The sequence below is a fragment of the Harpia harpyja genome, chromosome 12, assembly GCF_026419915.1.
Source record: "Harpia harpyja isolate bHarHar1 chromosome 12, bHarHar1 primary haplotype, whole genome shotgun sequence".
Taxonomy (NCBI): domain Eukaryota; kingdom Metazoa; phylum Chordata; class Aves; order Accipitriformes; family Accipitridae; genus Harpia; species Harpia harpyja.
The window spans coordinates 17,850,852-17,874,172 of record NC_068951.1 but is presented as its reverse complement, the minus strand read 5'-3'; the positions used below and the strand labels follow the sequence as shown (position 1 = coordinate 17,874,172).

The following is a 23,321-nucleotide window of genomic DNA, read 5'->3' as shown; positions in this document are numbered from 1 at the left end:
CTTAAGCGAGCGCTTAAGGAGGCGCGGCGGCAGCCGTGGTGGTGGTGGGGGCTTGTCCGCGCGTGGGGCGGTCGCGCTACCTCCCCCCCCCCGGGGGTACCCCCTGCATGTACACCCACAGTCGGGTGCAACCCCGCAGGCTGACCCCCTCACGCGTACGCTCTTTCACGCAGGAATCGCCCCTGCTCAGGTACACCCCCACAGACTATCTCCCCACAAGTACCCGCCTCCCCAGACAGGGAACCCCCCCACTCAGGTACATCCCCATGGTTACCCTCCCACGCACCCTCCGGGGAGGCCCCTGCGCCCCACTCCGCGGCACGACGCCGGCCCCGCAGCGCACAGGCCACGGACACCCCACAGCCGCTGCCTGCACCACCCCGTTCTCCGGGCTGAGACGAGCCCCCAGTCCGGCCGGGCCCCCCCCGCGGCCGGGGAAAGCAGACAGGCCACGCCGGCTCCCCAGGCACCCCGCAGCCCACCCCACGCCTGCAGGGACGGCGGAGGCCAGGCCTGCCCCGTGCCGGCGCAGAGGGACCCCTTAAGCCCCTCCATGCGCCTCCCCTCTCTTATCTCCCTGGGCTAAAATTAACCCAGGACAAAGCTCAGCTGAGCTCCGGGCTCCCCCTCCTTCTCCGGAGAGCATGGAAGGCGGGCGGCCCCTTTCCGCCACGCCGCTCCCCTTCCCCGGGCCGGTGCCCAGTGCCATCCCTGCCGTTCCCTGGCCTCGGCGGGGCACAGGGGTGTCCCTCCCTGGACTGTCCGACCCTGGCCCGTCCGACCCTGGCCCGGCTGATCGGAGGCTGATGTCGACCCCTGAGATGGGATCAGGGCTGGAGTGTAGCGGTTTAGGGTAGCTGCTGATGGGATTTACCCACCAGGGAGGAGGGGGAGAGGAAAGCATCAGCTCGGACCCGCCGCCTGCTTATGGCTCCTACATGCCCGAGCCTGTGCATCATGGGGAACCTGTCCCAGCAGCTGTTATGTGGCTGTTTCGCACCTCCCGGCAGGTGCTAAGCAGCTCTCTAACTCTACCACGACATGGCGACCTACAGTGGATACTCGTGGGCAAGGTCATTCTCACCAAACCTCCTCAGAAGATTACTGCTGAGGCCGTTTGCAGAAACCCTGCCTGCAACCTCTGTGTGTGGCGCGGGGAAGCCACTAAAGGTGTATCACACCAAAACTGCCTGAAAACACAGCTGCCGAGTGGAAGGGATGGCATGTGCTGTGCCCACACTGCTTTGCCCTCAGACAGTGCCACTATCCATGGTGGAGAGCAACTTCTTCCACTCAAGGGGAATGGTGAGGAGAGCTGGGAGCTGCTGCCAGGACACTGGCCTCCATGGAGACTCATGAGCACCAAGGTTCTTCTCTGGCATGCAGGGTGTGCAGAGACTGGAGTAGAACCACGGTGAAATCAACAACAGCACAGCCAGATTGCCATCTGCTGGAAATAAATTGGAGGGGTAGGAGATGGCTGTTAAATGAAATGAGGAAAGAAACAATCATCTGCAAAGTAGAATTCGTACAGACAGAGATGGCACAAGAACCAGGAGGGCAAGTGTAGGGACCTGTTTTGAGGATGGTGATGAGTATGTCTGACAATTGGGTACAACCATAGCAGTACACTGCTGAATTATAACACAAGGTACAAGTCTGAGTATCTGCACTGCAAAGTGTATAGTATGGAGTGGGAGAATGGTTCTGTTCACCCGAGAGGGCTCTTGGCGGGGGACAGGGCTGCCTACGGCCATACCACCCTGAGAACGCCCGATCTCGTCTGATCTCGGAAGCTAAGCAGGGTCGGGCCCGGTTAGTACTTGGATGGGAGACCGCCTGGGAATACCGGGTGCTGTCGGCTTTTTGCCCTTGGCGGGGGCCGCGGGGCAGCCCCTGTTTTCTCGCCGCGGTGGTGCGGGTGGGCTGTTGCGGAGGGGCAGGTGTGTGCGGGTGAGGTCGGGGGTCGTCGTGGTGGGCTTGTGTGCTTTGCGGTTGTCTGGCGCTCTGCTCTGTGGGTGGGTGGGGCTGCAGCGTGGGGTGGGAGCGTGGTTGTGGTTAGGCGAGAGGACTTGGTGTGGGGCGGGGGGGCAGGTGCGCGTGGGGATGCATAGAGGTGATGCTGGGGGTCGTCGTGGTAGGAGGCAGGTGTGGGTGGGTGTTGCCTGCTGCTCCCTCCGCGGGGCTGCAGTGTGGGGTGGGGAGCGTGGTGCCGGTGACCCCGAGGGGCCTGTTTGCGGGGCCGGGGTGCGTGGGGATGTGAGCGGGTGGTGCCGGGGGTCATGGTGGTGGGGCAGGTGTGTGTCCTAGAGGCGTGGCCGCCGCTCTGCGTGGGTCGTCGGGGCCGCAGTGTGGGGTGGGAGCGTGGTTCTGTTCACCCGAGAGGGCTCTTGGCGGGGGACAGGGCTGCCTACGGCCATACCACCCTGAGAACGCCCGATCTCGTCTGATCTCGGAAGCTAAGCCTGGTCGGGCCCGGTTAGTACTTGGATGGGAGACCGCCTGGGAATAAATACCGGGTGCTGTAGGCTTTTTGCCCTTGGCGGGGGCCGCGGGGCAGCCCCTGTTTTCTCGCCGCGGTGGTGCGGGTGGGCTGTTGCGGAGGGGCAGGTGTGTGCGGGTGAGGTCGGGGGTCGTCGTGGTGGGCTTGTGTGCTTTGCGGTTGTCTGGCGCTCTGCTCTGTGGGTGGGTGGGGCTGCAGCGTGGGGTGGGAGCGTGGTTGTGGTTAGGCGAGAGGACTTGGTGTGGGGCGGGGGGGCAGGTGCGCGTGGGGATGCATAGAGGTGATGCTGGGGGTCGTCGTGGTAGGAGGCAGGTGTGGGTGGGTGTTGCCTGCTGCCCCCTCCGCGGGGCTGCAGTGTGGGGTGGGAGCGTGGTGCCGGTGACCCCGAGGGGCCTGTTTGCGGGGCCGGGGTGCGTGGGGATGTGAGCGGGTGGTGCCGGGGGTCATGGTGGTGGGGCAGGTGTGTGTCCTAGAGGCGTGGCCGCCGCTCTGCGTGGGTCGTCGGGGCCGCAGTGTGGGGTGGGAGCGTGGTTCTGTTCACCCGAGAGGGCTCTTGGCGGGGGACAGGGCTGCCTACGGCCATACCACCCTGAGAACGCCCGATCTCGTCTGATCTCGGAAGCTAAGCAGGGTCGGGCCCGGTTAGTACTTGGATGGGAGACCGCCTGGGAATACCGGGTGCTGTAGGCTTTTTGCCCTTGGCGGGGGCCGCGGGGCAGCCCCTGTTTTCTCGCCGCGGTGGTGCGGGTGGGCTGTTGCGGAGGGGCAGGTGTGTGCGGGTGAGGTCGGGGGTCGTCGTGGTGGGCTTGTGTGCTTTGCGGTTGTCTGGCGCTCTGCTCTGTGGGTGGGTGGGGCTGCAGCGTGGGGTGGGAGCGTGGTTGTGGTTAGGCGAGAGGACTTGGTGTGGGGCGGGGGGGCAGGTGCGCGTGGGGATGCATAGAGGTGATGCTGGGGGTCGTCGTGGTAGGAGGCAGGTGTGGGTGGGTGTTGCCTGCTGCCCCCTCCGCGGGGCTGCAGTGTGGGGTGGGAGCGTGGTGCCGGTGACCCCGAGGGGCCTGTTTGCGGGGCCGGGGTGCGTGGGGATGTGAGCGGGTGGTGCCGGGGGTCATGGTGGTGGGGCAGGTGTGTGTCCTAGAGGCGTGGCCGCCGCTCTGCGTGGGTCGTCGGGGCCGCAGTGTGGGGTGGGAGCGTGGTTCTGTTCACCCGAGAGGGCTCTTGGCGGGGGACAGGGCTGCCTACGGCCATACCACCCTGAGAACGCCCGATCTCGTCTGATCTCGGAAGCTAAGCCGGGTCGGGCCCGGTTAGTACTTGGATGGGAGACCGCCTGGGAATACCGGGTGCTGTAGGCTTTTTGCCCTTGGCGGGGGCCGCGGGGCAGCCCCTGTTTTCTCGCCGCGGTGGTGCGGGTGGGCTGTTGCGGAGGGGCAGGTGTGTGCGGGTGAGGTCGGGGGTCGTCGTGGTGGGCTTGTGTGCTTTGCGGTTGTCTGGCGCTCTGCTCTGTGGGTGGGTGGGGCTGCAGCGTGGGGTGGGAGCGTGGTTGTGGTTAGGCGAGAGGACTTGGTGTGGGGCGGGGGGGCAGGTGCGCGTGGGGATGCATAGAGGTGATGCTGGGGGTCGTCGTGGTAGGAGGCAGGTGTGGGTGGGTGTTGCCTGCTGCCCCCTCCGCGGGGCTGCAGTGTGGGGTGGGAGCGTGGTGCCGGTGACCCCGAGGGGCCTGTTTGCGGGGCCGGGGTGCGTGGGGATGTGAGCGGGTGGTGCCGGGGGTCATGGTGGTGGGGCAGGTGTGTGTCCTAGAGGCGTGGCCGCCGCTCTGCGTGGGTCGTCGGGGCCGCAGTGTGGGGTGGGAGCGTGGTTCTGTTCACCCGAGAGGGCTCTTGGCGGGGGACAGGGCTGCCTACGGCCATACCACCCTGAGAACGCCCGATCTCGTCTGATCTCGGAAGCTAAGCCGGGTCGGGCCCGGTTAGTACTTGGATGGGAGACCGCCTGGGAATACCGGGTGCTGTAGGCTTTTTGCCCTTGGCGGGGGCCGCGGGGCAGCCCCTGTTTTCTCGCCGCGGTGGTGCGGGTGGGCTGTTGCGGAGGGGCAGGTGTGTGCGGGTGAGGTCGGGGGTCGTCGTGGTGGGCTTGTGTGCTTTGCGGTTGTCTGGCGCTCTGCTCTGTGGGTGGGTGGGGCTGCAGCGTGGGGTGGGAGCGTGGTTGTGGTTAGGCGAGAGGACTTGGTGTGGGGCGGGGGGGCAGGTGCGCGTGGGGATGCATAGAGGTGATGCTGGGGGTCGTCGTGGTAGGAGGCAGGTGTGGGTGGGTGTTGCCTGCTGCCCCCTCCGCGGGGCTGCAGTGTGGGGTGGGAGCGTGGTGCCGGTGACCCCGAGGGGCCTGTTTGCGGGGCCGGGGTGCGTGGGGATGTGAGCGGGTGGTGCCGGGGGTCATGGTGGTGGGGCAGGTGTGTGTCCTAGAGGCGTGGCCGCCGCTCTGCGTGGGTCGTCGGGGCCGCAGTGTGGGGTGGGAGCGTGGTTCTGTTCACCCGAGAGGGCTCTTGGCGGGGGACAGGGCTGCCTACGGCCATACCACCCTGAGAACGCCCGATCTCGTCTGATCTCGGAAGCTAAGCCTGGTCGGGCCCGGTTAGTACTTGGATGGGAGACCGCCTGGGAATACCAGGTGCTGTAGGCTTTTTGCCCTTGGCGGGGGCCGCGGGGCAGCCCCTGTTTTCTCGCCGCGGTGGTGCGGGTGGGCTGTTGCGGAGGGGCAGGTGTGTGCGGGTGAGGTCGGGGGTCGTCGTGGTGGGCTTGTGTGCTTTGCGGTTGTCTGGCGCTCTGCTCTGTGGGTGGGTGGGGCTGCAGCGTGGGGTGGGAGCGTGGTTGTGGTTAGGCGAGAGGACTTGGTGTGGGGCGGGGGGGCAGGTGCGCGTGGGGATGCATAGAGGTGATGCTGGGGGTCGTCGTGGTAGGAGGCAGGTGTGGGTGGGTGTTGCCTGCTGCCCCCTCCGCGGGGCTGCAGTGTGGGGTGGGAGCGTGGTGCCGGTGACCCCGAGGGGCCTGTTTGCGGGGCCGGGGTGCGTGGGGATGTGAGCGGGTGGTGCCGGGGGTCATGGTGGTGGGGCAGGTGTGTGTCCTAGAGGCGTGGCCGCCGCTCTGCGTGGGTCGTCGGGGCCGCAGTGTGGGGTGGGAGCGTGGTTCTGTTCACCCGAGAGGGCTCTTGGCGGGGGACAGGGCTGCCTACGGCCATACCACCCTGAGAACGCCCGATCTCGTCTGATCTCGGAAGCTAAGCCTGGTCGGGCCCGGTTAGTACTTGGATGGGAGACCGCCTGGGAATACCGGGTGCTGTAGGCTTTTTGCCCTTGGCGGGGGCCGCGGGGCAGCCCCTGTTTTCTCGCCGCGGTGGTGCGGGTGGGCTGTTGCGGAGGGGCAGGTGTGTGCGGGTGAGGTCGGGGGTCGTCGTGGTGGGCTTGTGTGCTTTGCGGTTGTCTGGCGCTCTGCTCTGTGGGTGGGTGGGGCTGCAGCGTGGGGTGGGAGCGTGGTTGTGGTTAGGCGAGAGGACTTGGTGTGGGGCGGGGGGGCAGGTGCGCGTGGGGATGCATAGAGGTGATGCTGGGGGTCGTCGTGGTAGGAGGCAGGTGTGGGTGGGTGTTGCCTGCTGCCCCCTCCGCGGGGCTGCAGTGTGGGGTGGGAGCGTGGTGCCGGTGACCCCGAGGGGCCTGTTTGCGGGGCCGGGGTGCGTGGGGATGTGAGCGGGTGGTGCCGGGGGTCATGGTGGTGGGGCAGGTGTGTGTCCTAGAGGCGTGGCCGCCGCTCTGCGTGGGTCGTCGGGGCCGCAGTGTGGGGTGGGAGCGTGGTTCTGGTCACCCGAGAGGGCTCTTGGCGGGGACAGGGCTGCCTACGGCCATACCACCCTGAGAACGCCCGATCTCGTCTGATCTCGGAAGCTAAGCCTGGTCGGGCCCGGTTAGTACTTGGATGGGAGACCGCCTGGGAATACCGGGTGCTGTAGGCTTTTTGCCCTTGGCGGGGGCCGCGGGGCAGCCCCTGTTTTCTCGCCGCGGTGGTGCGGGTGGGCTGTTGCGGAGGGGCAGGTGTGTGCGGGTGAGGTCGGGGGTCGTCGTGGTGGGCTTGTGTGCTTTGCGGTTGTCTGGCGCTCTGCTCTGTGGGTGGGTGGGGCTGCAGCGTGGGGTGGGAGCGTGGTTGTGGTTAGGCGAGAGGACTTGGTGTGGGGCGGGGGGGCAGGTGCGCGTGGGGATGCATAGAGGTGATGCTGGGGGTCGTCGTGGTAGGAGGCAGGTGTGGGTGGGTGTTGCCTGCTGCCCCCTCCGCGGGGCTGCAGTGTGGGGTGGGAGCGTGGTGCCGGTGACCCCGAGGGGCCTGTTTGCGGGGCCGGGGTGCGTGGGGATGTGAGCGGGTGGTGCCGGGGGTCATGGTGGTGGGGCAGGTGTGTGTCCTAGAGGCGTGGCCGCCGCTCTGCGTGGGTCGTCGGGGCCGCAGTGTGGGGGGTGGGAGCGTGGTTCTGTTCACCCGAGAGGGCTCTTGGCGGGGGACAGGGCTGCCTACGGCCATACCACCCTGAGAAAGCCCGATCTCGTCTGATCTCGGAAGCTAAGCCGGGTCGGGCCCGGTTAGTACTTGGATGGGAGACCGCCTGGGAATACCGGGTGCTGTAGGCTTTTTGCCCTTGGCGGGGGCCGCGGGGCAGCCCCTGTTTTCTCGCCGCGGTGGTGCGGGTGGGCTGTTGCGGAGGGGCAGGTGTGTGCGGGTGAGGTCGGGGGTCGTCGTGGTGGGCTTGTGTGCTTTGCGGTTGTCTGGCGCTCTGCTCTGTGGGTGGGTGGGGCTGCAGCGTGGGGTGGGAGCGTGGTTGTGGTTAGGCGAGAGGACTTGGTGTGGGGCGGGGGGGCAGGTGCGCGTGGGGATGCATAGAGGTGATGCTGGGGGTCGTCGTGGTAGGAGGCAGGTGTGGGTGGGTGTTGCCTGCTGCCCCCTCCGCGGGGCTGCAGTGTGGGGTGGGAGCGTGGTGCCGGTGACCCCGAGGGGCCTGTTTGCGGGGCCGGGGTGCGTGGGGATGTGAGCGGGTGGTGCCGGGGGTCATGGTGGTGGGGCAGGTGTGTGTCCTAGAGGCGTGGCCGCCGCTCTGCGTGGGTCGTCGGGGCCGCAGTGTGGGGTGGGAGCGTGGTTCTGTTCACCCGAGAGGGCTCTTGGCGGGGGACAGGGCTGCCTACGGCCATACCACCCTGAGAACGCCCGATCTCGTCTGATCTCGGAAGCTAAGCAGGGTCGGGTCCGGTTAGTACTTGGATGGGAGACCGCCTGGGAATACCGGGTGCTGTAGGCTTTTTGCCCTTGGCGGGGGCCGCGGGGCAGCCCCTGTTTTCTCGCCGCGGTGGTGCGGGTGGGCTGTTGCGGAGGGGCAGGTGTGTGCGGGTGAGGTCGGGGGTCGTCGTGGTGGGCTTGTGTGCTTTGCGGTTGTCTGGCGCTCTGCTCTGTGGGTGGGTGGGGCTGCAGCGTGGGGTGGGAGCGTGGTTGTGGTTAGGCGAGAGGACTTGGTGTGGGGCGGGGGGGCAGGTGCGCGTGGGGATGCATAGAGGTGATGCTGGGGGTCGTCGTGGTAGGAGGCAGGTGTGGGTGGGTGTTGCCTGCTGCCCCCTCCGCGGGGCTGCAGTGTGGGGTGGGAGCGTGGTGCCGGTGACCCCGAGGGGCCTGTTTGCGGGGCCGGGGTGCGTGGGGATGTGAGCGGGTGGTGCCGGGGGTCATGGTGGTGGGGCAGGTGTGTGTCCTAGAGGCGTGGCCGCCGCTCTGCGTGGGTCGTCGGGGCCGCAGTGTGGGGTGGGAGCGTGGTTCTGGTCACCCGAGAGGGCTCTTGGCGGGGGACAGGGCTGCCTACGGCCATACCACCCTGAGAACGCCCGATCTCGTCTGATCTCGGAAGCTAAGCAGGGTCGGGCCCGGTTAGTACTTGGATGGGAGACCGCCTGGGAATACCGGGTGCTGTAGGCTTTTTGCCCTTGGCGGGGGCCGCGGGGCAGCCCCTGTTTTCTCGCCGCGGTGGTGCGGGTGGGCTGTTGCGGAGGGGCAGGTGTGTGCGGGTGAGGTCGGGGGTCGTCGTGGTGGGCTTGTGTGCTTTGCGGTTGTCTGGCGCTCTGCTCTGTGGGTGGGTGGGGCTGCAGCGTGGGGTGGGAGCGTGGTTGTGGTTAGGCGAGAGGACTTGGTGTGGGGCGGGGGGGCAGGTGCGCGTGGGGATGCATAGAGGTGATGCTGGGGGTCGTCGTGGTAGGAGGCAGGTGTGGGTGGGTGTTGCCTGCTGCCCCCTCCGCGGGGCTGCAGTGTGGGGTGGGAGCGTGGTGCCGGTGACCCCGAGGGGCCTGTTTGCGGGGCCGGGGTGCGTGGGGATGTGAGCGGGTGGTGCCGGGGGTCATGGTGGTGGGGCAGGTGTGTGTCCTAGAGGCGTGGCCGCCGCTCTGCGTGGGTCGTCGGGGCCGCAGTGTGGGGTGGGAGCGTGGTTCTGTTCACCCGAGAGGGCTCTTGGCGGGGGACAGGGCTGCCTACGGCCATACCACCCTGAGAACGCCCGATCTCGTCTGATCTCGGAAGCTAAGCAGGGTCGGGCCCGGTTAGTACTTGGATGGGAGACCGCCTGGGAATACCGGGTGCTGTAGGCTTTTTGCCCTTGGCGGGGGCCGCGGGGGCAGCCCCTGTTTTCTCGCCGCGGTGGTGCGGGTGGGCTGTTGCGGAGGGGCAGGTGTGTGCGGGTGAGGTCGGGGGTCGTCGTGGTGGGCTTGTGTGCTTTGCGGTTGTCTGGCGCTCTGCTCTGTGGGTGGGTGGGGCTGCAGCGTGGGGTGGGAGCGTGGTTGTGGTTAGGCGAGAGGACTTGGTGTGGGGCGGGGGGGCAGGTGCGCGTGGGGATGCATAGAGGTGATGCTGGGGGTCGTCGTGGTAGGAGGCAGGTGTGGGTGGGTGTTGCCTGCTGCCCCCTCCGCGGGGCTGCAGTGTGGGGTGGGAGCGTGGTGCCGGTGACCCCGAGGGGCCTGTTTGCGGGGCCGGGGTGCGTGGGGATGTGAGCGGGTGGTGCCGGGGGTCATGGTGGTGGGGCAGGTGTGTGTCCTAGAGGCGTGGCCGCCGCTCTGCGTGGGTCGTCGGGGCCGCAGTGTGGGGTGGGAGCGTGGTTCTGTTCACCCGAGAGGGCTCTTGGCGGGGACAGGGCTGCCTACGGCCATACCACCCTGAGAACGCCCGATCTCGTCTGATCTCGGAAGCTAAGCAGGGTCGGGCCCGGTTAGTACTTGGATGGGAGACCGCCTGGGAATACCGGGTGCTGTAGGCTTTTTGCCCTTGGCGGGGGCCGCGGGGCAGCCCCTGTTTTCTCGCCGCGGTGGTGCGGGTGGGCTGTTGCGGAGGGGCAGGTGTGTGCGGGTGAGGTCGGGGGTCGTCGTGGTGGGCTTGTGTGCTTTGCGATTGTCTGGCGCTCTGCTCTGTGGGTGGGTGGGGCTGCAGCGTGGGGTGGGAGCGTGGTTGTGGTTAGGCGAGAGGACTTGGTGTGGGGCAGGGGGGGCAGGTGCGCGTGGGGATGCATAGAGGTGATGCTGGGGGTCGTCGTGGTAGGAGGCAGGTGTGGGTGGGTGTTGCCTGCTGCCCCCTCCGCGGGGCTGCAGTGTGGGGTGGGAGCGTGGTGCCGGTGACCCCGAGGGGCCTGTTTGCGGGGCCGGGGTGCGTGGGGATGTGAGCGGGTGGTGCCGGGGGTCATGGTGGTGGGGCAGGTGTGTGTCCTAGAGGCGTGGCCGCCGCTCTGCGTGGGTCGTCGGGGCCGCAGTGTGGGGTGGGAGCGTGGTTCTGTTCACCCGAGAGGGCTCTTGGCGGGGGACAGGGCTGCCTACGGCCATACCACCCTGAGAACACCCGATCTCGTCTGATCTCGGAAGCTAAGCCGGGTCGGGCCCGGTTAGTACTTGGATGGGAGACCGCCTGGGAATACCGGGTGCTGTAGGCTTTTTGCCCTTGGCGGGGGCCGCGGGGCAGCCCCTGTTTTCTCGCCGCGGTGGTGCGGGTGGGCTGTTGCGGAGGGGCAGGTGTGTGCGGGTGAGGTCGGGGGTCGTCGTGGTGGGCTTGTGTGCTTTGCGGTTGTCTGGCGCTCTGCTCTGTGGGTGGGTGGGGCTGCAGCGTGGGGTGGGAGCGTGGTTGTGGTTAGGCGAGAGGACTTGGTGTGGGGCGGGGGGGCAGGTGCGCGTGGGGATGCATAGAGGTGATGCTGGGGGTCGTCGTGGTAGGAGGCAGGTGTGGGTGGGTGTTGCCTGCTGCCCCCTCCGCGGGGCTGCAGTGTGGGGTGGGAGCGTGGTGCCGGTGACCCCGAGGGGCCTGTTTGCGGGGCCGGGGTGCGTGGGGATGTGAGCGGGTGGTGCCGGGGGTCATGGTGGTGGGGCAGGTGTGTGTCCTAGAGGCGTGGCCGCCGCTCTGCGTGGGTCGTCGGGGCCGCAGTGTGGGGTGGGAGCGTGGTTCTGGTCACCCGAGAGGGCTCTTGGCGGGGGACAGGGCTGCCTACGGCCATACCACCCTGAGAACGCCCGATCTCGTCTGATCTCGGAAGCTAAGCAGGGTCGGGTCCGGTTAGTACTTGGATGGGAGACCGCCTGGGAATACCGGGTGCTGTAGGCTTTTTGCCCTTGGCGGGGGCCGCGGGGCAGCCCCTGTTTTCTCGCCGCGGTGGTGCGGGTGGGCTGTTGCGGAGGGGCAGGTGTGTGCGGGTGAGGTCGGGGGTCGTCGTGGTGGGCTTGTGTGCTTTGCGGTTGTCTGGCGCTCTGCTCTGTGGGTGGGTGGGGCTGCAGCGTGGGGTGGGAGCGTGGTTGTGGTTAGGCGAGAGGACTTGGTGTGGGGCGGGGGGGCAGGTGCGCGTGGGGATGCATAGAGGTGATGCTGGGGGTCGTCGTGGTAGGAGGCAGGTGTGGGTGGGTGTTGCCTGCTGCCCCCTCCGCGGGGCTGCAGTGTGGGGTGGGAGCGTGGTGCCGGTGACCCCGAGGGGCCTGTTTGCGGGGCCGGGGTGCGTGGGGATGTGAGCGGGTGGTGCCGGGGGTCATGGTGGTGGGGCAGGTGTGTGTCCTAGAGGCGTGGCCGCCGCTCTGCGTGGGTCGTCGGGGCCGCAGTGTGGGGTGGGAGCGTGGTTCTGTTCACCCGAGAGGGCTCTTGGCGGGGACAGGGCTGCCTACGGCCATACCACCCTGAGAACGCCCGATCTCGTCTGATCTCGGAAGCTAAGCAGGGTCGGGCCCGGTTAGTACTTGGATGGGAGACCGCCTGGGAATACCGGGTGCTGTAGGCTTTTTGCCCTTGGCGGGGGCCGCGGGGCAGCCCCTGTTTTCTCGCCGCGGTGGTGCGGGTGGGCTGTTGCGGAGGGGCAGGTGTGTGCGGGTGAGGTCGGGGGTCGTCGTGGTGGGCTTGTGTGCTTTGCGGTTGTCTGGCGCTCTGCTCTGTGGGTGGGTGGGGCTGCAGCGTGGGGTGGGAGCGTGGTTGTGGTTAGGCGAGAGGACTTGGTGTGGGGCGGGGGGGCAGGTGCGCGTGGGGATGCATAGAGGTGATGCTGGGGGTCGTCGTGGTAGGAGGCAGGTGTGGGTGGGTGTTGCCTGCTGCCCCCTCCGCGGGGCTGCAGTGTGGGGTGGGAGCGTGGTGCCGGTGACCCCGAGGGGCCTGTTTGCGGGGCCGGGGTGCGTGGGGATGTGAGCGGGTGGTGCCGGGGGTCATGGTGGTGGGGCAGGTGTGTGTCCTAGAGGCGTGGCCGCCGCTCTGCGTGGGTCGTCGGGGCCGCAGTGTGGGGTGGGAGCGTGGTTCTGGTCACCCGAGAGGGCTCTTGGCGGGGACAGGGCTGCCTACGGCCATACCACCCTGAGAACGCCCGATCTCGTCTGATCTCGGAAGCTAAGCAGGGTCGGGCCCGGTTAGTACTTGGATGGGAGACCGCCTGGGAATACCGGGTGCTGTAGGCTTTTTGCCCTTGGCGGGGGCCGCGGGGGCAGCCCCTGTTTTCTCGCCGCGGTGGTGCGGGTGGGCTGTTGCGGAGGGGCAGGTGTGTGCGGGTGAGGTCGGGGGTCGTCGTGGTGGGCTTGTGTGCTTTGCGGTTGTCTGGCGCTCTGCTCTGTGGGTGGGTGGGGCTGCAGCGTGGGGTGGGAGCGTGGTTGTGGTTAGGCGAGAGGACTTGGTGTGGGGCAGGGGGGCAGGTGCGCGTGGGGATGCATAGAGGTGATGCTGGGGGGTCGTCGTGGTAGGAGGCAGGTGTGGGTGGGTGTTGCCTGCTGCCCCCTCCGCGGGGCTGCAGTGTGGGGTGGGAGCGTGGTGCCGGGTGACCCCGAGGGGCCTGTTTGCGGGGCCGGGGTGCGTGGGGATGTGAGCGGGTGGTGCCGGGGGTCATGGTGGTGGGGCAGGTGTGTGTCCTAGAGGCGTGGCCGCCGCTCTGCGTGGGTCGTCGGGGCCGCAGTGTGGGGTGGGAGCGTGGTTCTGGTCACCCGAGAGGGCTCTTGGCGGGGGACAGGGCTGCCTATGGCCATACCACCCTGAGAACGCCCGATCTCGTCTGATCTCGGAAGCTAAGCCGGGTCGGGCCCGGTTAGTACTTGGATGGGGAGACCGCCTGGGAATACCGGGTGCTGTAGGCTTTTTGCCCTTGGCGGGGGCCGCGGGGCAGCCCCTGTTTTCTCGCCGCGGTGGTGCGGGTGGGCTGTTGCGGAGGGGCAGGTGTGTGCGGGTGAGGTCGGGGGTCGTCGTGGTGGGCTTGTGTGCTTTGCGGTTGTCTGGCGCTCTGCTCTGTGGGTGGGTGGGGCTGCAGCGTGGGGTGGGAGCGTGGTTGTGGTTAGGCGAGAGGACTTGGTGTGGGGCGGGGGGGCAGGTGCGCGTGGGGATGCATAGAGGTGATGCTGGGGGTCGTCGTGGTAGGAGGCAGGTGTGGGTGGGTGTTGCCTGCTGCCCCCTCCGCGGGGCTGCAGTGTGGGGTGGGGAGCGTGGTGCCAGTGACCCCGAGGGGCCTGTTTGCGGGGCCGGGGTGCGTGGGGATGTGAGCGGGTGGTGCCGGGGGTCATGGTGGTGGGGCAGGTGTGTGTCCTAGAGGCGTGGCCGCCGCTCTGCGTGGGTCGTCGGGGCCGCAGTGTGGGGTGGGAGCGTGGTTCTGGTCACCCGAGAGGGCTCTTGGCGGGGGACAGGGCTGCCTACGGCCATACCACCCTGAGAACGCCCGATCTCGTCTGATCTCGGAAGCTAAGCCGGGTCGGGCCCGGTTAGTACTTGGATGGGAGACCGCCTGGGAATACCGGGTGCTGTAGGCTTTTTGCCCTTGGCGGGGGCCGCGGGGCAGCCCCTGTTTTCTCGCCGCGGTGGTGCGGGTGGGCTGTTGCGGAGGGGCAGGTGTGTGCGGGTGAGGTCGGGGGTCGTCGTGGTGGGCTTGTGTGCTTTGCGGTTGTCTGGCGCTCTGCTCTGTGGGTGGGTGGGGCTGCAGCGTGGGGTGGGAGCGTGGTTGTGGTTAGGCGAGAGGACTTGGTGTGGGGCGGGGGGGCAGGTGCGCGTGGGGATGCATAGAGGTGATGCTGGGGGTCGTCGTGGTAGGAGGCAGGTGTGGGTGGGTGTTGCCTGCTGCCCCCTCCGCGGGGCTGCAGTGTGGGGTGGGAGCGTGGTGCCGGTGACCCCGAGGGGCCTGTTTGCGGGGCCGGGGTGCGTGGGGATGTGAGCGGGTGGTGCCGGGGGTCATGGTGGTGGGGCAGGTGTGTGTCCTAGAGGCGTGGCCGCCGCTCTGCGTGGGTCGTCGGGGCCGCAGTGTGGGGTGGGAGCGTGGTTCTGTTCACCCGAGAGGGCTCTTGGCGGGGGACAGGGCTGCCTACGGCCATACCACCCTGAGAACACCCGATCTCGTCTGATCTCGGAAGCTAAGCCGGGTCGGGCCCGGTTAGTACTTGGATGGGAGACCGCCTGGGAATACCGGGTGCTGTAGGCTTTTTGCCCTTGGCGGGGGCCGCGGGGCAGCCCCTGTTTTCTCGCCGCGGTGGTGCGGGTGGGCTGTTGCGGAGGGGCAGGTGTGTGCGGGTGAGGTCGGGGGGTCGTCGTGGTGGGCTTGTGTGCTTTGCGGTTGTCTGGCGCTCTGCTCTGTGGGTGGGTGGGGCTGCAGCGTGGGGTGGGAGCGTGGTTGTGGTTAGGCGAGAGGACTTGGTGTGGGGCGGGGGGGCAGGTGCGCGTGGGGATGCATAGAGGTGATGCTGGGGGTCGTCGTGGTAGGAGGCAGGTGTGGGTGGGTGTTGCCTGCTGCCCCCTCCGCGGGGCTGCAGTGTGGGGTGGGAGCGTGGTGCCGGTGACCCCGAGGGGCCTGTTTGCGGGGGCCGGGGTGCGTGGGGATGTGAGCGGGTGGTGCCGGGGGTCATGGTGGTGGGCAGGTGTGTGTCCTAGAGGCGTGGCCGCCGCTCTGCGTGGGTCGTCGGGGCCGCAGTGTGGGGTGGGAGCGTGGTTCTGTTCACCCGAGAGGGCTCTTGGCGGGGGACAGGGCTGCCTACGGCCATACCACCCTGAGAACGCCCGATCTCGTCTGATCTCGGAAGCTAAGCAGGGTCGGGTCCGGTTAGTACTTGGATGGGAGACCGCCTGGGAATACCGGGTGCTGTAGGCTTTTTGCCCTTGGCGGGGGCCGCGGGGCAGCCCCTGTTTTTCTCGCCGCGGTGGTGCGGGTGGGCTGTTGCGGAGGGGCAGGTGTGTGCGGGTGAGGTCGGGGGTCGTCGTGGTGGGCTTGTGTGCTTTGCGGTTTGTCTGGCGCTCTGCTCTGTGGGTGGGTGGGGCTGCAGCGTGGGGGTGGGAGCGTGGTTGTGGTTAGGCGAGAGGACTTGGTGTGGGGCGGGGGGGCAGGTGCGCGTGGGGATGCATAGAGGTGATGCTGGGGGTCGTCGTGGTAGGAGGCAGGTGTGGGTGGGTGTTGCCTGCTGCCCCCTCCGCGGGGCTGCAGTGTGGGGTGGGAGCGTGGTGCCGGTGACCCCGAGGGGCCTGTTTGCGGGGCCGGGGTGCGTGGGGATGTGAGCGGGTGGTGCCGGGGGTCATGGTGGTGGGGCAGGTGTGTGTCCTAGAGGCGTGGCCGCCGCTCTGCGTGGGTCGTCGGGGCCGCAGTGTGGGGTGGGAGCGTGGTTCTGGTCACCCGAGAGGGCTCTTGGCGGGGGACAGGGCTGCCTACGGCCATACCACCCTGAGAACGCCCGATCTCGTCTGATCTCGGAAGCTAAGCCGGGTCGGGCCCGGTTAGTACTTGGATGGGAGACCGCCTGGGAATACCGGGTGCTGTAGGCTTTTTTGCCCTTGGCGGGGGCCGCGGGGGCAGCCCCTGTTTTCTCGCCGCGGTGGTGCGGGTGGGCTGTTGCGGAGGGGCAGGTGTGTGCGGGTGAGGTCGGGGGTCGTCGTGGTGGGCTTGTGTGCTTTGCGGTTGTCTGGCGCTCTGCTCTGTGGGTGGGTGGGGCTGCAGCGTGGGGTGGGAGCGTGGTTGTGGTTAGGCGAGAGGACTTGGTGTGGGGCGGGGGGGCAGGTGCGCGTGGGGATGCATAGAGGTGATGCTGGGGGTCGTCGTGGTAGGAGGCAGGTGTGGGTGGGGTGTTGCCTGCTGCCCCCTCCGCGGGGCTGCAGTGTGGGGTGGGAGCGTGGTGCCAGTGACCCCGAGGGGCCTGTTTGCGGGGGCCGGGGTGCGTGGGGATGTGAGCGGGGTGGTGCCGGGGGTCATGGTGGTGGGGCAGGTGTGTGTCCTAGAGGCGTGGCCGCCGCTCTGCGTGGGTCGTCGGGGCCGCAGTGTGGGGTGGGAGCGTGGTTCTGGTCACCCGAGAGGGCTCTTGGCGGGGGACAGGGCTGCCTACGGCCATACCACCCTGAGAACGCCCGATCTCGTCTGATCTCGGGAAGCTAAGCCGGGTCGGGCCCGGTTAGTACTTGGATGGGAGACCTCCTGGGAATACCGGGTGCTGTAGGCTTTTTGCCCTTGGCGGGGGCCGCGGGGCAGCCCCTGTTTTCTCGCCGCGGTGGTGCGGGTGGGCTGTTGCGGAGGGGCAGGTGTGTGCGGGTGAGGTCGGGGGTCGTCGTGGTGGGCTTGTGTGCTTTGCGGTTGTCTGGCGCTCTGCTCTGTGGGTGGGTGGGGCTGCAGCGTGGGGGTGGGAGCGTGGTTGTGGTTAGGCGAGAGGACTTGGTGTGGGGCGGGGGGGCAGGTGCGCGTGGGGATGCATAGAGGTGATGCTGGGGGTCGTCGTGGTAGGAGGCAGGTGTGGGTGGGTGTTGCCTGCTGCCCCCTCCGCGGGGCTGCAGTGTGGGGTGGGAGCGTGGTGCCGGTGACCCCGAGGGGCCTGTTTGCGGGGCCGGGGTGCGTGGGGGATGTGAGCGGGTGGTGCCGGGGGTCATGGTGGTGGGGCAGGTGTGTGTCCTAGAGGCGTGGCCGCCGCTCTGCGTGGGTCGTCGGGGCCGCAGTGTGGGGTGGGAGCGTGGTTCTGTTCACCCGAGAGGGCTCTTGGCGGGGGACAGGGCTGCCTACGGCCATACCACCCTGAGAACACCCGATCTCGTCTGATCTCGGAAGCTAAGCCGGGTCGGGCCCGGTTAGTACTTGGATGGGAGACCGCCTGGGAATACCGGGTGCTGTAGGCTTTTTGCCCTTGGCGGGGGCCGCGGGGCAGCCCCTGTTTTCTCGCCGCGGTGGTGCGGGTGGGCTGTTGCGGAGGGGCAGGTGTGTGCGGGTGAGGTCGGGGGTCGTCGTGGTGGGCTTGTGTGCTTTGCGGTTGTCTGGCGCTCTGCTCTGTGGGTGGGTGGGGCTGCAGCGTGGGGTGGGAGCGTGGTTGTGGTTAGGCGAGAGGACTTGGTGTGGGGCGGGGGGGCAGGTGGCGCGTGGGGATGCATAGAGGTGATGCTGGGGGTCGTCGTGGTAGGAGGCAGGTGTGGGTGGGTGTTGCCTGCTGCCCCCTCCGCGGGGCTGCAGTGTGGGGTGGGAGCGTGGTGCCGGTGACCCCGAGGGGCCTGTTTGCGGGGCCGGGGTGCGTGGGGATGTGAGCGGGTGGTGCCGGGGGTCATGGTGGTGGGGCAGGTGTGTGTCCTAGAGGCGTGGCCGCCGCTCTGCGTGGGTCGTCGGGGCCGCAGTGTGGGGTGGGAGCGTGGTTCTGTTCACCCGAGAGGGCTCTTGGCGGGGGACAGGGCTGCCTACGGCCATACCACCCTGAGAACGCCCGATCTCGTCTGATCTCGGAAGCTAAGCAGGGTCGGGCCCGGTTAGTACTTGGATGGGAGACCGCCTGGGAATACCGGGTGCTGTAGGCTTTTTGCCCTTGGCGGGGGCCGCGGGGCAGCCCCTGTTTTCTCGCCGCGGTGGTGCGGGTGGGCTGTTGCGGAGGGGCAGGGTGTGTGGCGGGTGAGGTCGGGGGTCGTCGTGGTGGGCTTGTGTGCTTTGCGGTTGTCTGGCGCTCTGCTCTGTGGGTGGGTGGGGCTGCAGCGTGGGGTGGGAGCGTGGTTGTGGTTAGGCGAGAGGACTTGGTGTGGGGCGGGGGGGGCAGGTGCGCGTGGGGATGCATAGAGGTGATGCTGGGGGTCGTCGTGGTAGGAGGCAGGTGTGGGTGGGTGTTGCCTGCTGCCCCCTCCGCGGGGCTGCAGTGTGGGGTGGGAGCGTGGTGCCGGTGACCCCGAGGGGCCTGTTTGCGGGGCCGGGGTGCGTGGGGATGTGAGCGGGTGGTGCCGGGGGTCATGGTGGTGGGGCAGGTGTGTGGTCCTAGAGGCGTGGCCGCCGCTCTGCGTGGGTCGTCGGGGCCGCAGTGTGGGGGTGGGAGCGTGGTTCTGTTCACCCGAGAGGGCTCTTGGCGGGGGACAGGGCTGCCTACGGCCATACACCCTGAGAACGCCCGATCTCGTCTGATCTCGGAAGCTAAGCCGGGTCGGGCCCGGTTAGTACTTGGATGGGAGACCGCCTGGGAATACCGGGTGCTGTAGGCTTTTTGCCCTTGGCGGGGGCCGCGGGGCAGCCCCTGTTTTCTCGCCGCGGTGGTGCGGGTGGGCTGTTGCGGAGGGGCAGGTGTGTGCGGGTGAGGTCGGGGGTCGTCGTGGTGGCTTGTGTGCTTTGCGGTTGTCTGGCGCTCTGCTCTGTGGGTGGGTGGGGCTTGCAGCGTGGGGTGGGAGCGTGGTTGTGGTTAGGCGAGAGGACTTGGTGTGGGGCGGGGGGGGCAGGTGCGCGTGGGGATGCATAGAGGTGATGCTGGGGGTCGTCGTGGGTAGGAGGCAGGTGTGTGGTGGGTGTTGCCTGCTGCCCCCTCCGCGGGGCTGCAGTGTGGGGTGGGAGCGTGGTGCCGGTGACCCCGAGGGGCCTGTTTGCGGGGCCGGGGTGCGTGGGGATGTGAGCGGGTGGTGCCGGGGGTCATGGTGGTGGGGCAGGTGTGTGTCCTAGAGGCGTGGCCGCCGCTCTGCGTGGGTCGTCGGGGCCGCAGTGTGGGGGTGGGAGCGTGGTTCTGTTCACCCGAGAGGGCTCTTGGCGGGGGACAGGGCTGCCTACGGCCATACCACCCTGAGAACGCCCCGATCTCGTCTGATCTCGGAAGCTAAGCCGGGTCGGGCCCGGGTTAGTACTTGGATGGGAGACCGCCTGGGAATACCGGGTGCTGTAGGCTTTTTGCCCTTGGCGGGGGCCGCGGGGCAGCCCCTGTTTTCTCGCCGCGGTGGTGCGGGTGGGCTGTTGCGGAGGGGCAGGTGTGTGCGGGTGAGGTCGGGGGTCGTCGTGGTGGGCTTGTGTGCTTTGCGGTTGTCTGGCGCTCTGCTCTGTGGGTGGGTGGGGCTGCAGCGTGGGGGTGGGAGCGTGGTTGTGGTTAGGCGAGAGGACTTGGTGTGGGGCGGGGGGGCAGGTGCGCGTGGGGATGCATAGAGGTGATGCTGGGGGTCGTCGTGGTAGGAGGCAGGTGTGGGTGGGTGTTGCCTGCTGCCCCCTCCGCGGGGCTGCAGTGTGGGGTGGGAGGCGTGGTGCCGGTGACCCCGAGGGGCCTGTTTGCGGGGCCGGGGTGCGTGGGGATGTGAGCGTGAGCGGGTGGTGCCGGGGGTCATGGTGGTGGGGCAGGTGTGTGTCCTAGAGGCGTGGCCGCCGCTCTGCGTGGGTCGTCGGGGCCGCAGTGTGGGGTGGGAGCGTGGTTCTGTTCACCCGAGAGGGCTCTTGGCGGGGGACAGGGCTGCCTACGGCCATACCACCCTGAGAACGCCCGATCTCGTCTGATCTCGGAAGCTAAGCAGGGTCGGGCCCGGTTAGTACTTGGATGGGAGACCGCCTGGGAATACCGGGTGCTGTAGGCTTTTTGCCCTTGGCGGGGGCCGCGGGGCAGCCCCTGTTTTCTCGCCGCGGTGGTGCGGGTGGGCTGTTGCGGAGGGGCAGGTGTGTGCGGGTGAGGTCGGGGGTCGTCGTGGTGGGCTTGTGTGCTTTGCGGTTGTCTGGCGCTCTGCTCTGTGGGTGGGTGGGGCTGCAGCGTGGGGTGGGAGCGTGGTTGTGGTTAGGCGAGAGGACTTGGTGTGGGGCGGGGGGGCAGGTGCGCGTGGGGATGCATAGAGGTGATGCTGGGGGTCGTCGTGGTAGGAGGCAGGTGTGGGTGGGTGTTGCCTGCTGCCCCCTCCGCGGGGCTGCAGTGTGGGGTGGGAGCGTGGTGCCGGTGACCCCGAGGGGCCTGTTTGCGGGGCCGGGGTGCGTGGGGATGTGAGCGGGTGGTGCCGGGGGTCATGGTGGTGGGGCAGGTGTGTGTCCTAGAGGCATGGCCGCCGCTCTGCGTGGGTCGTCGGGGCCGCAGTGTGGGGTGGGAGCGTGGTTCTGTTCACCCGAGAGGGCTCTTGGCGGGGGACAGGGCTGCCTACGGCCATACCACCCTGAGAACGCCCGATCTCGTCTGATCTCGGAAGCTAAGCCTGGTCGGGCCCGGTTAGTACTTGGATGGGAGACCGCCTGGGAATACCGGGTGCTGTAGGCTTTTTGCCCTTGGCGGGGGCCGCGGGGCAGCCCCTGTTTTCTCGCCGCGGTGGTGCGGGTGGGCTGTTGCGGAGGGGCAGGTGTGTGCGGGTGAGGTCGGGGGTCGTCGTGGTGGGCTTGTGTGCTTTGCGGTTGTCTGGCGCTCTGCTCTGTGGGTGGGTGGGGCTGCAGCGTGGGGTGGGAGCGTGGTTGTGGTTAGGCGAGAGGACTTGGTGTGGGGGCGGGGGGGGCAGGTGCGCGTGGGGATGCATAGAGGTGATGCTGGGGGGTCGTCGTGGTAGGAGGCAGGTGTGGGTGGGTGTTGCCTGCTGCCCCCTCCGCGGGGCTGCAGTGTGGGGTGGGGAGCGTGGTGCCGGTGACCCCGAGGGGCCTGTTTGCGGGGCCGGGGTGCGTGGGGATGTGAGCGGGTGGTGCCGGGGGTCATGGTGGTGGGGCAGGTGTGTGTCCTAGAGGCGTGGCCGCCGCTCTGCGTGGGTCGTCGGGGCCGCAGTGTGGGGTGGGAGCGTGGTTCTGGTCACCCGAGAGGGCTCTTGGCGGGGGACAGGGCTGCCTACGGCCATACCACCCTGAGAACGCCCGATCTCGTCTGATCTCGGAAGCTAAGCAGGGTCGGGCCCGGTTAGTACTTGGATGGGAGGACCGCCTGGGAATACCGGGTGCTGTAGGCTTTTTGCCCTTGGCGGGGGCCGCGGGGCAGCCCCTGTTTTCTCGCCGCGGTGGTGCGGGTGGGCTGTTGCGGAGGGGCAGGTGTGTGCGGGTGAGGTCGGGGGTCGTCGTGGTGGGCTTGTGTGCTTTGCGGTTGTCTGGCGCTCTGCTCTGTGGGTGGGTGGGGCTGCAGCGTGGGGTGGGAGCGTGGTTGTGGTTAGGCGAGAGGACTTGGTGTGGGGCGGGGGGGCAGGTGCGCGTGGGGATGCATAGAGGTGATGCTGGGGGTCGTCGTGGTAGGAGGCAGGTGTGGGTGGGTGTTGCCTGCTGCCCCCTCCGCGGGGGCTGCAGTGTGGGGTGGGAGCGTGGTGCCGGTGACCCCGAGGGGCCTGTTTGCGGGGCCGGGGTGCGTGGGGATGTGAGCGGGTGGTGCCGGGGGTCATGGTGGTGGGGCAGGTGTGTGTCCTAGAGGCGTGGCCGCCGCTCTGCGTGGGTCGTCGGGGCCGCAGTGTGGGGTGGGAGCGTGGTTCTGGTCACCCGAGAGGGCTCTTGGCGGGGGACAGGGGCTGCCTACGGCCATACCACCCTGAGAACGCCCGATCTCGTCTGATCTCGGAAGCTAAGCCTGGTCGGGCCCGGTTAGTACTTGGATGGGAGACCGCCTGGGAATACCAGGTGCTGTAGGCTTTTTGCCCTTGGCGGGGGCCGCGGGGCAGCCCCTGTTTTCTCGCCGCGGTGGTGCGGGTGGGCTGTTGCGGAGGGGCAGGTGTGTGCGGGTGAGGTCGGGGGTCGTCGTGGTGGGCTTGTGTGCTTTGCGGTTGTCTGGCGCTCTGCTCTGTGGGTGGGTGGGGCTGCAGCGTGGGGTGGGAGCGTGGTTGTGGTTAGGCGAGAGGACTTGGTGTGGGGCGGGGGGGGCAGGTGCGCGTGGGGATGCATAGAGGTGATGCTGGGGGTCGTCGTGGTAGGAGGCAGGTGTGGGTGGGTGTTGCCTGCTGCCCCCTCCGCGGGGCTGCAGTGTGGGGTGGGAGCGTGGTGCCGGTGACCCCGAGGGGCCTGTTTGCGGGGCCGGGGTGCGTGGGGATGTGAGCGGGTGGTGCCGGGGGTCATGGTGGTGGGGCAGGTGTGTGTCCTAGAGGCGTGGCCGCCGCTCTGCGTGGGTCGTCGGGGCCGCAGTGTGGGGTGGGAGCGTGGTTCTGTTCACCCGAGAGGGCTCTTGGCGGGGGACAGGGCTGCCTACGGCCATACCACCCTGAGAACGCCCGATCTCGTCTGATCTCGGAAGCTAAGCCTGGTCGGGCCCGGTTAGTACTTGGATGGGAGACCGCCTGGGAATACCGGGTGCTGTAGGCTTTTTGCCCTTGGCGGGGGCCGCGGGGCAGCCCCTGTTTTCTCGCCGCGGTGGTGCGGGTGGGCTGTTGCGGAGGGGCAGGTGTGTGCGGGTGAGGTCGGGGGTCGTCGTGGTGGGCTTGTGTGCTTTGCGGTTGTCTGGCGCTCTGCTCTGTGGGTGGGTGGGGCTGCAGCGTGGGGTGGGAGCGTGGTTGTGGTTAGGCGAGAGGACTTGGTGTGGGGCGGGGGGGCAGGTGCGCGTGGGGATGCATAGAGGTGATGCTGGGGGTCGTCGTGGTAGGAGGCAGGTGTGGGTGGGTGTTGCCTGCTGCCCCCTCCGCGGGGCTGCAGTGTGGGGTGGGAGCGTGGTGCCGGTGACCCCGAGGGGCCTGTTTGCGGGGCCGGGGTGCGTGGGGATGTGAGCGGGTGGTGCCGGGGGTCATGGTGGTGGGGCAGGTGTGTGTCCTAGAGGCGTGGCCGCCGCTCTGCGTGGGTCGTCGGGGCCGCAGTGTGGGGTGGGAGCGTGGTTCTGGTCACCCGAGAGGGCTCTTGGCGGGGGACAGGGCTGCCTACGGCCATACCACCCTGAGAACGCCCGATCTCGTCTGATCTCGGAAGCTAAGCCTGGTCGGGCCCGGTTAGTACTTGGATGGGAGACCGCCTGGGAATACCAGGTGCTGTAGGCTTTTTGCCCTTGGCGGGGGGCCGCGGGGCAGCCCCTGTTTTCTCGCCGCGGTGGTGCGGGTGGGCTGTTGCGGAGGGGCAGGTGTGTGTGCGGGTGAGGTCGGGGGTCGTCGTGGTGGGCTTGTGTGCTTTGCGGTTGTCTGGCGCTCTGCTCTGTGGGTGGGTGGGGCTGCAGCGTGGGGTGGGAGCGTGGTTGTGGTTAGGCGAGAGGACTTGGTGTGGGGCG

At 68.5% G+C, this 23,321-nt stretch overlaps 32 non-coding genes and 1 pseudogene across 32 annotated transcripts; all 33 read left to right on the top strand.

Moving 5' to 3' along the window:
• Positions 1 to 1,745: 1,745 nt before the first annotated feature.
• On the top strand, positions 1,746 to 1,864 carry LOC128149763 (5S ribosomal RNA). Its single transcript, XR_008237828.1, has one exon. It is a non-coding gene; the product is annotated as a 5S ribosomal RNA (ribosomal RNA).
• Positions 1,865 to 2,408: 544 nt separating this feature from the next.
• LOC128149723 (uncharacterized) lies at positions 2,409 to 2,531 on the top strand (annotated as a pseudogene).
• Positions 2,532 to 3,074: 543 nt separating this feature from the next.
• Positions 3,075 to 3,193, top strand: LOC128149757 (5S ribosomal RNA). Its single transcript, XR_008237822.1, has one exon. It is a non-coding gene; the product is annotated as a 5S ribosomal RNA (ribosomal RNA).
• A 543-nt stretch (positions 3,194 to 3,736) lies between these two features.
• LOC128149795 (5S ribosomal RNA) lies at positions 3,737 to 3,855 on the top strand. The gene has a single exon (XR_008237858.1). It is a non-coding gene; the product is annotated as a 5S ribosomal RNA (ribosomal RNA).
• Positions 3,856 to 4,398: 543 nt separating this feature from the next.
• On the top strand, positions 4,399 to 4,517 carry LOC128149794 (5S ribosomal RNA). Its single transcript, XR_008237857.1, has one exon. It is a non-coding gene; the product is annotated as a 5S ribosomal RNA (ribosomal RNA).
• Positions 4,518 to 5,060: 543 nt separating this feature from the next.
• On the top strand, positions 5,061 to 5,179 carry LOC128149693 (5S ribosomal RNA). Its single transcript, XR_008237750.1, has one exon. It is a non-coding gene; the product is annotated as a 5S ribosomal RNA (ribosomal RNA).
• Positions 5,180 to 5,722: 543 nt separating this feature from the next.
• On the top strand, positions 5,723 to 5,841 carry LOC128149712 (5S ribosomal RNA). Its single transcript, XR_008237772.1, has one exon. It is a non-coding gene; the product is annotated as a 5S ribosomal RNA (ribosomal RNA).
• Positions 5,842 to 6,383: 542 nt separating this feature from the next.
• Positions 6,384 to 6,502, top strand: LOC128149711 (5S ribosomal RNA). The gene has a single exon (XR_008237771.1). It is a non-coding gene; the product is annotated as a 5S ribosomal RNA (ribosomal RNA).
• Positions 6,503 to 7,047: 545 nt separating this feature from the next.
• Positions 7,048 to 7,166, top strand: LOC128149713 (5S ribosomal RNA). Its single transcript, XR_008237774.1, has one exon. It is a non-coding gene; the product is annotated as a 5S ribosomal RNA (ribosomal RNA).
• Positions 7,167 to 7,709: 543 nt separating this feature from the next.
• Positions 7,710 to 7,828, top strand: LOC128149767 (5S ribosomal RNA). The gene has a single exon (XR_008237831.1). It is a non-coding gene; the product is annotated as a 5S ribosomal RNA (ribosomal RNA).
• Positions 7,829 to 8,371: 543 nt separating this feature from the next.
• LOC128149755 (5S ribosomal RNA) lies at positions 8,372 to 8,490 on the top strand. The gene has a single exon (XR_008237820.1). It is a non-coding gene; the product is annotated as a 5S ribosomal RNA (ribosomal RNA).
• Positions 8,491 to 9,033: 543 nt separating this feature from the next.
• Positions 9,034 to 9,152, top strand: LOC128149754 (5S ribosomal RNA). The gene has a single exon (XR_008237819.1). It is a non-coding gene; the product is annotated as a 5S ribosomal RNA (ribosomal RNA).
• A 543-nt stretch (positions 9,153 to 9,695) lies between these two features.
• On the top strand, positions 9,696 to 9,814 carry LOC128149753 (5S ribosomal RNA). Its single transcript, XR_008237818.1, has one exon. It is a non-coding gene; the product is annotated as a 5S ribosomal RNA (ribosomal RNA).
• A 544-nt stretch (positions 9,815 to 10,358) lies between these two features.
• On the top strand, positions 10,359 to 10,477 carry LOC128149761 (5S ribosomal RNA). Its single transcript, XR_008237826.1, has one exon. It is a non-coding gene; the product is annotated as a 5S ribosomal RNA (ribosomal RNA).
• Positions 10,478 to 11,020: 543 nt separating this feature from the next.
• On the top strand, positions 11,021 to 11,139 carry LOC128149766 (5S ribosomal RNA). Its single transcript, XR_008237830.1, has one exon. It is a non-coding gene; the product is annotated as a 5S ribosomal RNA (ribosomal RNA).
• A 542-nt stretch (positions 11,140 to 11,681) lies between these two features.
• LOC128149752 (5S ribosomal RNA) lies at positions 11,682 to 11,800 on the top strand. Its single transcript, XR_008237817.1, has one exon. It is a non-coding gene; the product is annotated as a 5S ribosomal RNA (ribosomal RNA).
• Positions 11,801 to 12,342: 542 nt separating this feature from the next.
• On the top strand, positions 12,343 to 12,461 carry LOC128149740 (5S ribosomal RNA). The gene has a single exon (XR_008237805.1). It is a non-coding gene; the product is annotated as a 5S ribosomal RNA (ribosomal RNA).
• Positions 12,462 to 13,007: 546 nt separating this feature from the next.
• On the top strand, positions 13,008 to 13,127 carry LOC128149721 (5S ribosomal RNA). Its single transcript, XR_008237783.1, has one exon. It is a non-coding gene; the product is annotated as a 5S ribosomal RNA (ribosomal RNA).
• Positions 13,128 to 13,671: 544 nt separating this feature from the next.
• LOC128149793 (5S ribosomal RNA) lies at positions 13,672 to 13,790 on the top strand. The gene has a single exon (XR_008237856.1). It is a non-coding gene; the product is annotated as a 5S ribosomal RNA (ribosomal RNA).
• Positions 13,791 to 14,333: 543 nt separating this feature from the next.
• LOC128149760 (5S ribosomal RNA) lies at positions 14,334 to 14,452 on the top strand. Its single transcript, XR_008237825.1, has one exon. It is a non-coding gene; the product is annotated as a 5S ribosomal RNA (ribosomal RNA).
• A 544-nt stretch (positions 14,453 to 14,996) lies between these two features.
• On the top strand, positions 14,997 to 15,115 carry LOC128149765 (5S ribosomal RNA). Its single transcript, XR_008237829.1, has one exon. It is a non-coding gene; the product is annotated as a 5S ribosomal RNA (ribosomal RNA).
• Positions 15,116 to 15,661: 546 nt separating this feature from the next.
• On the top strand, positions 15,662 to 15,780 carry LOC128149792 (5S ribosomal RNA). The gene has a single exon (XR_008237855.1). It is a non-coding gene; the product is annotated as a 5S ribosomal RNA (ribosomal RNA).
• A 548-nt stretch (positions 15,781 to 16,328) lies between these two features.
• Positions 16,329 to 16,448, top strand: LOC128149714 (5S ribosomal RNA). Its single transcript, XR_008237775.1, has one exon. It is a non-coding gene; the product is annotated as a 5S ribosomal RNA (ribosomal RNA).
• Positions 16,449 to 16,993: 545 nt separating this feature from the next.
• Positions 16,994 to 17,112, top strand: LOC128149759 (5S ribosomal RNA). Its single transcript, XR_008237824.1, has one exon. It is a non-coding gene; the product is annotated as a 5S ribosomal RNA (ribosomal RNA).
• A 544-nt stretch (positions 17,113 to 17,656) lies between these two features.
• On the top strand, positions 17,657 to 17,775 carry LOC128149729 (5S ribosomal RNA). The gene has a single exon (XR_008237792.1). It is a non-coding gene; the product is annotated as a 5S ribosomal RNA (ribosomal RNA).
• Positions 17,776 to 18,323: 548 nt separating this feature from the next.
• On the top strand, positions 18,324 to 18,441 carry LOC128149722 (5S ribosomal RNA). Its single transcript, XR_008237784.1, has one exon. It is a non-coding gene; the product is annotated as a 5S ribosomal RNA (ribosomal RNA).
• Positions 18,442 to 18,988: 547 nt separating this feature from the next.
• Positions 18,989 to 19,109, top strand: LOC128149720 (5S ribosomal RNA). Its single transcript, XR_008237782.1, has one exon. It is a non-coding gene; the product is annotated as a 5S ribosomal RNA (ribosomal RNA).
• Positions 19,110 to 19,660: 551 nt separating this feature from the next.
• Positions 19,661 to 19,779, top strand: LOC128149719 (5S ribosomal RNA). Its single transcript, XR_008237781.1, has one exon. It is a non-coding gene; the product is annotated as a 5S ribosomal RNA (ribosomal RNA).
• Positions 19,780 to 20,322: 543 nt separating this feature from the next.
• LOC128149710 (5S ribosomal RNA) lies at positions 20,323 to 20,441 on the top strand. Its single transcript, XR_008237770.1, has one exon. It is a non-coding gene; the product is annotated as a 5S ribosomal RNA (ribosomal RNA).
• Positions 20,442 to 20,988: 547 nt separating this feature from the next.
• LOC128149695 (5S ribosomal RNA) lies at positions 20,989 to 21,108 on the top strand. Its single transcript, XR_008237752.1, has one exon. It is a non-coding gene; the product is annotated as a 5S ribosomal RNA (ribosomal RNA).
• A 545-nt stretch (positions 21,109 to 21,653) lies between these two features.
• LOC128149692 (5S ribosomal RNA) lies at positions 21,654 to 21,772 on the top strand. Its single transcript, XR_008237748.1, has one exon. It is a non-coding gene; the product is annotated as a 5S ribosomal RNA (ribosomal RNA).
• Positions 21,773 to 22,316: 544 nt separating this feature from the next.
• Positions 22,317 to 22,435, top strand: LOC128149709 (5S ribosomal RNA). Its single transcript, XR_008237769.1, has one exon. It is a non-coding gene; the product is annotated as a 5S ribosomal RNA (ribosomal RNA).
• A 543-nt stretch (positions 22,436 to 22,978) lies between these two features.
• Positions 22,979 to 23,097, top strand: LOC128149691 (5S ribosomal RNA). The gene has a single exon (XR_008237747.1). It is a non-coding gene; the product is annotated as a 5S ribosomal RNA (ribosomal RNA).
• Positions 23,098 to 23,321: the final 224 nt, after the last annotated feature.